This window comes from Triturus cristatus, chromosome 1_1 (genome assembly GCF_964204655.1).
Source record: "Triturus cristatus chromosome 1_1, aTriCri1.1, whole genome shotgun sequence".
Lineage (NCBI taxonomy): Eukaryota > Metazoa > Chordata > Amphibia > Caudata > Salamandridae > Triturus > Triturus cristatus.
Window position 1 is genome coordinate 804,758,549 of NC_140579.1, and position 13,410 is coordinate 804,771,958.

General features: G+C 48.5%; 1 protein-coding gene across 3 annotated transcripts in view; it reads right to left on the reverse strand.

The window, feature by feature from the left end:
- Positions 1–6,790, reverse strand: part of MAPT (microtubule associated protein tau) — a 1,071,056-nt gene extending 1,064,266 nt beyond the window's left edge. For 2 of the 3 annotated variants that reach the window (XM_085650279.1, XM_085650278.1), the window contains exon 1: positions 6,431–6,790. The gene's annotated coding sequence lies outside the window, so the exon portion shown is untranslated. The remainder of the gene's footprint in view (positions 1–6,430) is intronic. The other variant, XM_085650276.1, reaches the window with a different exon arrangement.
- Positions 6,791–13,410: the final 6,620 nt, after the last annotated feature.

The window sequence follows — 13,410 nt, forward strand, 5'->3', positions numbered from 1 at the left end:
CGAGTGAACAGCGGCCTGATACTAGCGGGGCCGTGGTAACTAGAGGCTTAGGTGCTACGGGTAGTGTTGGTGCCGGCGTCGGTACCACCGGGGGAACCACTACTGCAGGATCGACCGCACTTGCCGCGCTCGCGGCCACAGCAGCAGCTGGGGGTGGGGGCCGCGGAGGAGGTTCCAACGCAGCCGGCGGCTGACCCCAGACCTGCGTGAAGCCCCCCGGCACCGGGGTCACACTCGGCGGCAGTGGGGCGGACGGGCCGACCCCTAGGGGTGACCTGGCAAGCAGAAGACCGGATCTGACCTCAGCCATGAAGTCTTTTAAAGTGTCTGAAAGCTTACCCAGATCCTCTGCTGAGGCAAATGTCGCCTGGGGCGGGCAAGGCAGTACGTTGTGCGTCCCCGTCCCCAAGCTAACCGCCGCCTGGGGGGTCGCTGAGGCCCTGTGAAGAGGGGCCGCTCTATTTCGAGCCGGTGGTTGTTCAACCGGAAAGTCTTTGCTCGTGGGGCGGCGGATTCTTTTCGACCGTGACGGGCCCGCAACCTCCCCTACATCCTTATCCGTAGCCGGACCGTCCATCGATATCCCAGAGTCTGGGGGGGTACTGGCTTTCAATAGTTCAGTCGCCCAAGCTAAACCCTTGGCCCTCGTCAGCTCCAAGAATGCGGCAATCCGGGCTTCCTCCGAAGTGTCCGGCACGGACTCCTCAACCTGTGTCCCTGGTGTGAAAAAGGAAGGGGGATAATCCTTGGCTGTCCATCACTTAGCAGTTGTTCTCTCTTATCTGCAATTGGGAAAGAGAGAAAGTTAACCGCCTGTTCGCCCCCTTTGAGGCTGATTCTTCGCTCCTGAGTGCCACATGCTACTCCGAACGGTACCCCCGTCCCCCACCTGCCCGTACTTACTCCCTTCCGAGCCCCGAATACGGATGATGTTTGGCTCGCGTCTCTCTGTCGCCAATTAATAATCCTCCAGTCACCGAAAGCGGACGAATGTACTGAAAGAGAAACCAGCATAAGCACAAGAAATATGCATACCCGAAAAGGCGTGACTGAACCGCAGAAAAAAGGGAGAGGGGGGGGGGGGGGGGGGGGGGGAGGACACAGGTGCTCATACAAATCACTTTTAACCATGCACACCCTGTTCGCGTTTGGCCCATTTCCCCACCTTGAACCTGGCAAGCAGCATGGTGCTCGCTTGCGCCCCACCCCCATACTACTTTCCTGGTGCCCATTTGGCCCAAAATCACTGTCTCGCGTGAAGCGAACACGTCAAATCCCCATTCATTCGCCTTTATATAGCATGCACTACGAAATTATTGGCGCGCTTTACATTACATATTCAGGCACGGGGGCCAACTCACTGTCCGGAAGTGAAAATTGTACAGTACCCGCGCTGCCCAAAAAGGGGGGCGCGACCACGAGGCGCAGCCTGCCTCCCCGACCTAGGATGTCCGTTACAAATTTCATTTCGACTACAAAGCAACTACGCGATCCTGTGAGCTCGAGTTTCTTGGAGCAACAACCCGCGAGCAATGCCTGCACTGGCATCATGACACGCATATATTGGCAGCCACGATTACCTGTTGCCATATGTATGTAGCACGCCATCGGCCCACAGGTATTGGATCGCTTTACCTGAGTGCCCTGTTTTCCTACCCCATGCAGGCACTAGGCGCGTCATTCGGAATACAATTTATATATACACATATTTAAATGAGCGAGCGCGAACTCGCCGCACAGTATCGTAGCGTTGCACCTGAGCACCCGCTGCGCACAAAACTGCCATACGATAAGTGTGGCGCCAAGGTCCGACCCCCAACTTGAGGCCGCGAGGATCGAACCCCCCCCCCCCTAATTGGCTGTCCCGCGTGGCAAAGAAATAGTCACTGTGTGGATCGAACCCTCGTTGTTTAAGTTTTAGTGTCTCATACTCTACCAAATGAGCTAGTTGCAGCACGCGACGGACCCCATTCGCACTGTGCTTCGACCCTGCCGGCCCTCACACTTGATGGTGACGCAGCCGCCGGGTCAATACCAACAAAGCCCCCGCATACTTCGGAGCTCGCGGGGGTTATCAATCGACAGTGAAAAGCTCGTGGCCCCGCCCACCCGAATCGAAAAGAGCTTTGTAAAGCTGTGAGTAGATCCCTAAGTTGAACACATGCCACGGAAACCGTGCGCCTGTTCTAGACCCAGTGAGTTAGCGCAGGACGTTGAATATCTGCCGCAATGGACTGGGTACCCGCATGCCGCTGCAAAAACCAAACCCTTGTTTGCACCAGGACCCATGGCGCCCTGCACAAAGCTGTGAAACCCTGGGCGCTTCTGTGGTAATCCCGCGGCCCCTGAGAAACAGAACGGGGGGCGACTGGCCACACGGTGTGCCCCGGAATAGAATTTAAAACCACGTCTCCGTAGAGACAGAAACGTTTCCCCAGCGACTTGGTTCTACCATAAATAGCAGCAGTGGTATTCAAAACCCACGTCTCCGTAGAGACAGAAACGTTTCCCCAGCGCCTTCGACCTCTCGACCGCTTTACCATATACGCATTTGCCCCCTGAGCTGTCCTGCCTGCTCAGCCCTCTCGCGCCTCGCTACGCCGTAAGTGCAGGCTGATATCCCCCGATCAAAGCGCCGACATGCCCTGTGAGCGGTGGGGGGGGGGGGGGGGGGCACCCGGAGACCGACCCAATACTCGCAACCGGCCGACAGTTCCCGCACACAAGGACGGGCGAAAATTCCCCCCCCCGGCCAAGCCCCAGGAGAGGCTAGCCACCCAACGCTAAGCAGACGATGCTTATCAGCAATGTTGAATCGGGGTGGGGGGTGTCTGTACGCGCACGCCACGAACAACATCCCACACAAAGGCCCTGAGCCACCGTAGCCCAACTTGCGCCCTCCCCGCCCGCGGCCATCCGGGCCACAGGGCCCCGTCGACCTGGTACTGCCCAGGGACGGGGCCGGGGCGAGAAGGGTTAGGCAAGACTCACCTACGTATTGCAAATGGTGACGGCGGGACCCGCGAGGCGATGACGACGGACCGATGCGGTGAGGTCAAGGCGAGGTGGGCGACAAAGAGGTCGCCAGTGAGGGTGGGGAAAGGCTAAATAGCCTTCCCCTCACACCTGGGCCCGGAAGTGACGCGCATTGCGCGTCACTTACGGCCCCCCGACACGGAGGGGGGCAACAGTCATGATCCCTGCCCCCGCCCCCCCCGAAGGAGGAAGTGGGGAGGGGTGACCGGGGCCACTAAGGCGCCGACCGCCGAGTGGCCCCCTGCGGGGGCCGCGGTCAGCGGCATTTCCGCAGGAGGGGTGCAGTGTCAATGAAGTCCTCCATGAAACCCCTCCCCACCAACTGAGTGCACTGAGCACCACTAACAAGCCATCATGGATCCCTTTCAGCTTCATGGTCTTTAACACTGCTCTTTGCGGCCCAAATGCTGGCAGAGAACACTATCCAGTATCAGCCCAACAAGTGTCACTAGCCACTCTAATCTCTTGGTCTCCGGTAGGGTGCAATAGTCCTTCTCCCTTGAGATCTCAACGATAGTCAGTATACACTCTGGACAGGACCACCAACAGAAAATCCCTTACACAAGCTACACAATAAAGTGTTTCCATATTCACGAAGGATTGCGCCCCTGGTTGGAAAGCCAATGATCGATGATTAAAAGGGTAGTTCTGAACGTTACAGTAGATGGGATCCTATGTATACGACTATATCCTGAATTAACTCGAACAATGAGTCTGTTCTTGTGTCTTTCGAGAGACAAGCATGGTGGTGCCGGTTTAATTTCCTTAGGAAATATAGCACTATAGGCTCGTCTAAATTATTGTGTAACCGCGTGAGTCTCTCGTAGTAAGGAGGAATAACATTTAATCAAAGCTGGAAACATGATCATCAGACAAAGGGATATCCGCGGCATTAAACGACAAATGCACGAGTCAGTGTAACTTGGGGCACGCCCACGGTTTGTTAATGGAAAGATCTATCGAAAAATGTTAAAACAGTCCTTTGTCGAGTAGATATGCAAGCAAATACGAATGACAGAATTGGGCTGCGATGGGTTACGGAGACGGCTACCGCCGAGTGCCCTGTGCCTGTCATTTATATTTACGCGCTCATATCGTAACATGACAAAGGATCATTTTATAAATGGGCGCACATGCGCAGAAACAACGACTTCACGATCACGTTGAAACTTCCAAAATACACCTTTAGGTTACTTTTCATTACAATTGTAATTTCTGTATTTCTATTCTGGTAAATATGTCCTGCATTGTGTAGCTACGTAGTGCTAAATATGGAATTTGGTGTAAAACGAGAAACAAATCCCTTCTCGCGCTGTCTCTCCCTCTCTGCCCTTCTATCCTCACTGTCCACACATTCTGCAGTGTCCAAAAGCCAACACCATGCTCGTCCCCGCCATTAACTAGTCCACACGGCAACAGAAATAGGTCAAAACGCCAATCCGTTTACTTAAATCCCTTCTATGTGCTGTAGATGTCCCCGCCTACCCAGCAAGGCAACATAATTAAATGTAGAACACATAACTGCACCTGCAGACAGGCAATACAGAGAATTGCCAGCGAAAAATTGGAGTGAGATTGGCATCTTGCATTGCTGCTTGGACCCGAATCTCAAACAAAAGACGCACTACCCACCTGGACTACCTTTTCGAATCCCGCAAGGTAAATCGAGAATGGTCATGGGGCTCCTTCTGTGCTACACGCCAAACAACATGGCCGTGGGCTGGAAAATCTGCTCCATCGGATTGTAGAAATGCGTATTTGGGGTGGCCAAAAAGTGGACGGCTATGGCTATCGAATGCCACACACATTGGGGGAAAGAGGGGGAGGCTCCTGGTAACCTCCTTGTGGGGAGGCGTTGCACTGATTGGGGGGGGGGGGCGTCTGCTATTTCCACAGGAGGGGTGCAGTGTCAATGAAGTCCTCCATGAAACCCCTCCCCACCAACTGAGTGCACTGAGCACCACTAACAAGCCATCATGGATCCCTTTCAGCTTCATGGTCTTTAACACTGCTCTTTGCGGCCCAAATGCTGGCAGAGAACACTATCCAGTATCAGCCCAACAAGTGTCACTAGCCACTCTAATCTCTTGGTCTCCGGTAGGGTGCAATAGTCCTTCTCCCTTGAGATCTCAACGATAGTCAGTATACACTCTGGACAGGACCACCAACAGAAAATCCCTTACACAAGCTACACAATAAAGTGTTTCCATATTCACGAAGGATTGCGCCCCTGGTTGGAAAGCCTTCTTCCCAACATTATCGCCTCTTACCACACCCAGCTCGTACACCTGCGACTAGATGTGCCACTGCTATGTGTTACAAACAAATACATTAAAAAATCGAAATTGTGAACTGGTAGAAAGGCAGGCAGCGCCCTCGCTCCTTCTGTGGCTGCCGCTACAGCACAATAGAAAGGGACGCCCCACCTTTATCTCGAAGCTCAGGAGGCGATGAACAAAGGACCACACCTGAATTAAATATACTCTCCATGTATTAAAGCGCCAGATACACGGTGCTCCACCCTCCTGCTGTAACCCACTAAAGTGAGAGCAGCAGGTGCAGAACGGACCATTTCCACAAGCTTACAAGAGGCACTGCCGCAAGGGGAGGGCATAAAACACACGCTAGGGATCCCCATGCCCGCCCACCCCACACACACATATAGATCCACCCAGGATTAAGAAATACACAGATAACTCTGCTCCCCCTACAACAGAATATAGTGTCTCCTAAAAGAGCTCTTCCTAAGCAGAAGATATGTACCTCACATTAATCCCTTCCCCTAGCACAGAGACCACCCCAAGACAGGGCTCCAATCATACCCCTTCTTCCTGAGCCCTGCCCAAACAGTCGACTCCCTCCGCCCTCCAGACAAAGTCCCTACCGACATAAGTGTCTCTCCCTCAAAATTAGAGGATCACAGCTGCGTGTCTCACCCCCAATGAAAAGACCCCACCTCTAAACACGTTCACACCATAGGCGCCCCCACCCCTCGCCGTAACACGCACTCCTCATGCTCACGAGGCGCTATTTTCTACGCATTTATGTGGTATCATGTTTGCTTCTCCTTCACTGGGGGAGGGGGTTCACCAGTGACAGGCGATACATCCAGGGTGACAGCCCTGCCCTTTACTCACTTATGGTAGGGGCCCAGCCACTTTTAGGTCCTCCCGCACCCCTTGGCGTGAGTCACGGGGCTGACTGTCCCTAACACTGCATGGAATAAGGGCGAGTGGCAGTATGGGCTGTCACTGACAAGCGCCGGCTTCTCACACAGCCTCTTTCACTGGTGGCCCTGTCCATGGTACGACCGACGAGACTGCGGGTCCGTTATTTGCTCATTATTCTCCTTCCTGGACTTACCAGGGAAAGCACAGCTCTCTGTCACCCTTACCTGCCGTCTGACACGGAGGGGCCTGCTGCTGCTACCGTGTGGGCGTTTGTGCGAAGAGTCGTTCCTGTCAGACAGCGCTGCTGGAGGTAACTGCGGCGCTCGGCGTATTGAGCGAAGGTGGGGGCGGGGCCGGCGCGCGGCCGGGACAACGGAAGACCATCCGAATGAAAGGGAGGCACTTGACTCACGCGCGCCTCTGGCTTGTGAATATTAACGTTGGCGTGGTCTGCGGGAGGATGGTGCTCGCCCGCCCTCCTTTCTTACTCAAGTCACCCAGGATTTGAGCGCGCTCCACCCGTGATAGAGAATTCCAGAGACAAGTGCGTGCGCCCTCGCTTTTCCACCCTATTTTCTAACGCGAGGTTTTTTCCTGCTTGGTCTCTCGTGCCAGTGTCTCCCCCTCATCCCAATATATTCCCTCGCACGAAAATGGAATATAATTATATGCTGCTAATGTTGACAGCGGCTCTTACTTACCAGTCTCGAAATATTAACGCTGTCTTATTGAGCTGGCTAAAAATATACGATTAATCATTTACGCTATTTATACTTGACATAGCATCGCGAAATCTTTAAAGAACTTTCACATGACAAATGAAACTTTTATTTCTAGGCAAAGTCAAATTCGCACCGCTGACTTGAACTTCACCCAAAATGGCTTCCACGCTGCGCGCTTACGTCAGCCCGACACCTTCGTCAACTGCACCACAGTCTCAGCTATATATCTCCTCACGTTTCACCTCAGCCGGCCCGTGCACATTTAATATATTACTCCTCTACATGGAAGTTGTGTAGGGGAATGCAAAGAGGATGAATTATGTGTGGCAAACATCAGTGAAGAGTTCCCCAGCTTGTCAAGAAAGAGTTGAGACCATACTGGGAACTCAGAAATGAATTATCTGTGGAGGGGGGACTCATTTTGAGACAAGGGAAGGTAATACCCTTGGAGACACTGAGAGGCAGAATCCTGGAACTGTGCCATGAGGGGCACATGGGCATCAACAAGACTAAACAAAGGATTACAAGTTGGTACTGGTGGCCAGGTTGTGACTTAGAAATTGAGAGGAAGGTCAGGGACTGTGTCCAATGTGAAAATTCTGCCAAATCACAAATTAAACTGAAACCACCCTTGTAGTCGTTGTCTTGCCTGGGTATGCCATGGGAGAGAGTGGGCATAGAAGTAATGGGCCTGTTACGGTTGATGCAGCGCAAGGGGCACATTTTACATATTCTCCCTATGTTACAGATTCGTAATCACAACAATTCATCCATACACTCATTAATTGGTGGGGCCCATAACACCAACACACTCGTCATTCAATAACTCTCACTCAAATCTGTACATAGGAGCAGTGGCGTAACGAAACTTGAGGGGCCCCCCCTGCAAAACACATGGAGGCCCCCCCCGGTGGCCTGGCCCACCACCTACCACTTTGCCCCACTTTGGATGGATGGATGGATGGACAGATGGGTGGGTGGACGGTGGTACGGATGGATGGATGTGTGGCTGGGGATAGATGGTTGGATGGATGGACGGATGGATGGATGGATGAGCGGATGGAGGTACGGATGGATGGATGTAGATAGATAGGTGGAGGGATGGGTGGATAGACAGATGGGTGTGTGGCTAGGCAGACGGATAGATGGATGGATGAACTAATGTGTGTGTGGCTAGGGATAGACGGATGAATATGTGACTGGGGATGGATGGACGGGTGGACTGAGGTACGGATGGATGGATGAAAGGATGGGTGTGTGGCTGGGAATGGATGGATGGACGGAAGGATGTATGGATGAAAGGATAGGTGTGTGACTGGGGATGGTTGCATGGGCGGACGGGTGGGTGGATGGACGGATGGGTGTATGGCTGGGGGGATGGTCGGACAGACAGATGGATCGATGGATGGATGAATGGATGTGTGTGTGACTAGGGATGGACGATGGATATGTGGCTGGGAATGGATGGATGGATGGACGGACGGATGGATGGATGGACAGAGGTACGGCTGGATGGATGACAGGATGGATGGCTGAATGGATAGATGGATGGACGGATGGATGCAGCAGCGTGTGATGCAGTTAAACTCTGTGGGCGGGGTGGTGTTGACTGACGTTGGAATAGGATTCATTTATTTATTTAGTGTACTCTATTCTATCGTCTATAGACCCCCCCCTCCGGCGCTTAACTGCACCAGCCGCTGCTGGATGGATGGATGGATGGATAGTTGAATGGATGGACGGCTGGATGGAAGGATGGGTGTGTGGCTGGGGATGGGTGGATGATTGGTTGGGTTGATGGTTGGCTGGATGGATGGATGAATATTTGGGTGAGTGGAATGGGTGGACTGGATTTGAAGGTTAGAATGCACATGACGTAGTAGGCAGTGGGAGGCGATAGGACACTAGCGCCAGCTGGGGTCTGATTTCAGAAGTAGGCATGCGGCACTGGTGGCTGGGAGTCAAAGAGGCGCCAGTCACAGACCCTCCTCTCCCAGGCCTGTAAGGGATGCCACAGTAAGCAGACCCTTCCTTAAGCTTCTCTCTAGAGTCTCGACACCCCAAAGGGACCACAGGCCTTTGCCAGACTGTCCCCGACTCATCAGTGAATGGGGGCCCCATGCCACCCAGACTGCGGCCTGTGATTCTCTGCCCCTAAAGGCCTCTCCACAGCCTCTCTCCAGCGCTCCTGTGAGCCGCCATTGTCCCGGTGAACAGCCCCCAATGTTTACAATCAGCCTCGCCCAGTCCCTGGGCACCTGGCCCTACCTCGTGTACACACTTGCTTGCCGTGCCAGCACTCTAGTGCTCCTTGTTAGCCCTCCCCAGAGAGCCCTTTAGGAACCCTCAAACCGCCTGTTATTCGTTGAGCACGCCCCTGACCTCGAATGTAACCAGGCCCGGTTCTAGCGGGAAGGCCAGGCCCACCAAAGGTAGCCTCATGGCCCTCCCAAAGCCGATTTGCAAGCAGAAAAACATTGTTTGTTCTTTTTCTTTATGATTTATTTGGGCCAGCGGCCTCACTTTCTCATCCTAATTGTTTAATAATCATGATATGCACCAATGCCAAGGGCTGCTTGAAGTGCCTGCAGACAGGCGTGAAGTTCATGAGGATGGCTGTTATCAATGAGCACATGTGAAAAGGAGGAAAGCCTGTGACACTCCTACCAGATCAAAAGAGACACAAAAGCTCTCATCACACAGTATTTAAGAGATACTAGAGGGCCACAATAATCTGATAGTATTTCGCCATCCCATGGTAAGTAATTGAAAATGTGGAATTAGTATTTATATCTTAGTGGGCTTTTGTGCTATTCGTAAAGTGCAGCACTGTATACTGCAAATGCCACATCCTTTGACTTTTCTGAAGTGAAGACTTTTGACAAGTTTCACTAATACAACACTGATACAGCATTGACTGGGGCAGTACAAGTTCTTATTAAACGAAAAAAACCCACTGGCGGCTGTCCTGTGGCAGCACTGCCTACTTTTGATTTCCAGAGGTACTCGCTGTAGACTGAGTCTAATATAATTAGACCTAAATTATGGCACAAACACCACACACGAGCAACAGTGACTGAGTATTCGTTTTATTCTCTTTTTTGTCATATGAATAGATACAAATGGAATAAAGCATTGCTGTAGCCCCTCAGATCATAACGAGATAAGATACTCCTGTAGGCTAATGCACTTGCTTCAAAGATGTTCCTATAATCTGTGATTTAGTAAGTTAAAATCTTGTCAGCCTTTCATTACTTACACAGGAGTGGGACAACTTGTATGTCCTTACAAAGTATCAATATTCTGACCTTCTCGGTGTCTCTGATCTGGGTAAACAACACAGATATTTAAGCTTCCAATAAATCTGGTCTTTTGGGGCATATCAAAAGCTAGAACACATAACGCACTAACGTTGTCGATTAACTAGCAGCTGGGATGGTGTCTTGTCAACAGAAGTCCTGAAAAACCCAGGTCAACAGTTTTCATACCTGTGGCTCTCTAGGGCAGGGAAGATTATCAACAATTATAGAATTTTGATGAGGAAATGGGAATGAGGTGCAGAGATGAGAAATGGATGAGGGTGATTAGAGGAGAATGTGAGGATAAAAAAGATGAAGGTAAGGAAAAAGGATAAAACAAAAGAATGGTAAAGAAAGAGGTAGGTGAAATAAGAGTAACCAAGTGTTTAAAAGGCAAGAGAATACATTTAACAGATGTTGATTAGAGAAGAGTATGAGGGTGATGAGTGTGATGAGTGTTAAACTAGAGAAGGTGATGAAGATGGTGTTTGTGTTGGATGAAGGAAGATGAAAGAGGACTCTGGGAAAGCAGAATATAGGAGCAGGAGAATGATGAGCAAATTGGGTGATGCGAGTAGAGTGATTGGTAGGCATGCACTGGGAGAGGGTGATAAGATGGGAGTAGTAGGAGAGGAGTATGAAATGGTGAAGGTGGAAGATGAGTCTGGTGAAAGATAAAAATTATGAGAAAGGAAGGTGATCAGATAGAAGGGTGGTGAGCAAATGATAAGTTGGGGGAAATGGAGTGTTAAAAGGAGAGTGGTAGAACACAAGGAGGAGGAAGGTGATGGGAATAGGATTTACTAGTAGGAGAAAATAGGAAAACAGGAAAGAGGAGGGGACAAGCTAATCACAATTTAGAAGCGACAGTTCAGTTTTGAAGCATTCACATAAGATGTATGTTTTCTTGGTTATATAAAAGAGATGAGAAGGTCAGGGCACTTTAAAAAACTGCACTAATCAAGAACTGTGATGCAATATTGTTGATGAGAAGAGATGTGGTGCAAGAAGCCAGGGACGTGACCCTCATGCGCCCCTAATATTTGGTGTGACCCAAAAATTGCAACAGACAGAAGTGGCTCAGCACACAACTTGAATGCAAATATAAAGGACAAAATTATTCGTCATAGTCAATGAATAAACAAATGAGTAATGTATCCCCAAAGATTCACGATAAGCTTCGAAGTCTTGAAGGTGAGTTTCTCTTTATTTGGTAATTCAGATTTTCATTTAAAATTACAGCATACAATTCATAGCCAGTTCATAGCCGACGCGTTTCGTCCCAACGGGACTTCTTCAAGGCTATAAAAATACATATATAAAACATACATTATTATATACAATTAAAATTATCAGAAATGATAAAGAAGAGAAGAGACTGTTATTACTTCAAGACCTGAGGTATAATCCTAATATAATTATTATACCCAAATTAATCTGTGAATCTAAGCAGACTGGGGGATACAGCCTAATGTGAATTAGAATTACGCAGTAATTTTTCAAGCAATATAATTGAACAGTTTAAGACATTTATTTTACAAACAATTTTTTAAAGCAATTTTTTAATGCAATTTTTTAAAGGCATTTTGGAGGTTCTGACAGGATGTCCCTAATCTTTTTTAGGCAAAACAAGCAAAGTATATTTATATTCATTATTGACCTGCTAGTTCTTATATTCACTTTTAATTTGATTGAAATTGGTCAATGTGATATTAAAGGCAAATAATGGGCCAAAGTTCTATTGGTGAAACTTACTTCAGTTAATCCTATATAGTAATTATCAACATAAGACAAATGGACCTATTATTTAATCAGTTAGATTACAATTTTTTACATACCTTGCGAACGGTAATTTTAATAAAATCCACACAATTTAGAGTGTTCCATTTTCTCTTATTCAGTAATTATACTGTCAGATGTGTAAGATCTACAAAGAGCAGAGTATTGCGATAAATTATACGTCAGAATTACAAACAATTCACAAAGTGATTATTGTCTTGACTAAATCACTGTACCAATTGCTCAGCTTATTTCTAGGTCAAACAATTCGTTCGTATTCTGACAATGTCAGTAAGACATATTAACATATTAGACAGTCAGCATCATTTGCTCAAAACATGCACTTTATATACATACGGTACAAGGAACATACCTCAATATTGACCTAGACCCAGTGTAGGTATGGAGTAAAATGTTGAAAGAAAAGGTACGATGGCCGTGAACCTATCAAAAAGGAGGAGTTCTTATTAAAAGTCATGATATTATTATTTTAGAGTTTCATATATTGGTCTTACTATTCAGAATATCTTGAATTTATGTAAAACACTTTGTAATATCAGATATGTCAATTTGAACACTATTCGATTGAATGGGGCTAACGCTCCAACACCCACGTTAAATTTCGGAAAAACCCATGCTATTCAGATGGTCATATATAAATTCCAAAGAGAGGTGCAAGCGATGTTATTTTTTGCTTTTGCGCAATGTGCTCTGCTCTGCAAACTATATTATGAAACAAGTTAAATGTATCTGTTGTTTAAATTGGCATTATTGCAATTGTAAAAGATGTCTAATGCATAGTCCTACAATGTTAGTTGGGACATATTAAAATTACCAAACTAGACGTATCTAGTAAGTCCTCAACTTGCGATTTCAAATTGGGCAACGTAAGTGAAACGGGATGCGCATTCAGTCGGGGCATTCCCAATGTAATCTTATCTCAGAGCCCGATGTTTACTAGGCAAAAAAGCCGTTTATCGTCTAGATGGGGTCGCCATTAGCTCTTCTGACCCTAGCTCATATACGAACAGCCGCGCCGTGCAATTAATTTGACTAATAATATATGAGATAGCTTGTTTGTTTTCAGGAGATGACTATTATTAACGGTAAAAAGTTTTTTTAAAAGGGGTAAAGGTTAAGCAAAAGTTATAACAACGAACCATAAGGTTTTTAAACTTACGTGCGATGTATTCAGAATCGCCTGGTCCGTGCTCCGTATATGCCAAGGGGTCTAGATTGACTAAGAGCGCCCGGCCTCTATATATGTCCACTGGGTCTAGGTCAATATTGAGGTATGTTCCTTGTACCGTATGTATATAAAGTGCATGTTTTGAGCAAATGATGCTGACTGTCTAATATGTTAATATGTCTTACTGACATTGTCAGAATACGAACGAATTGTTT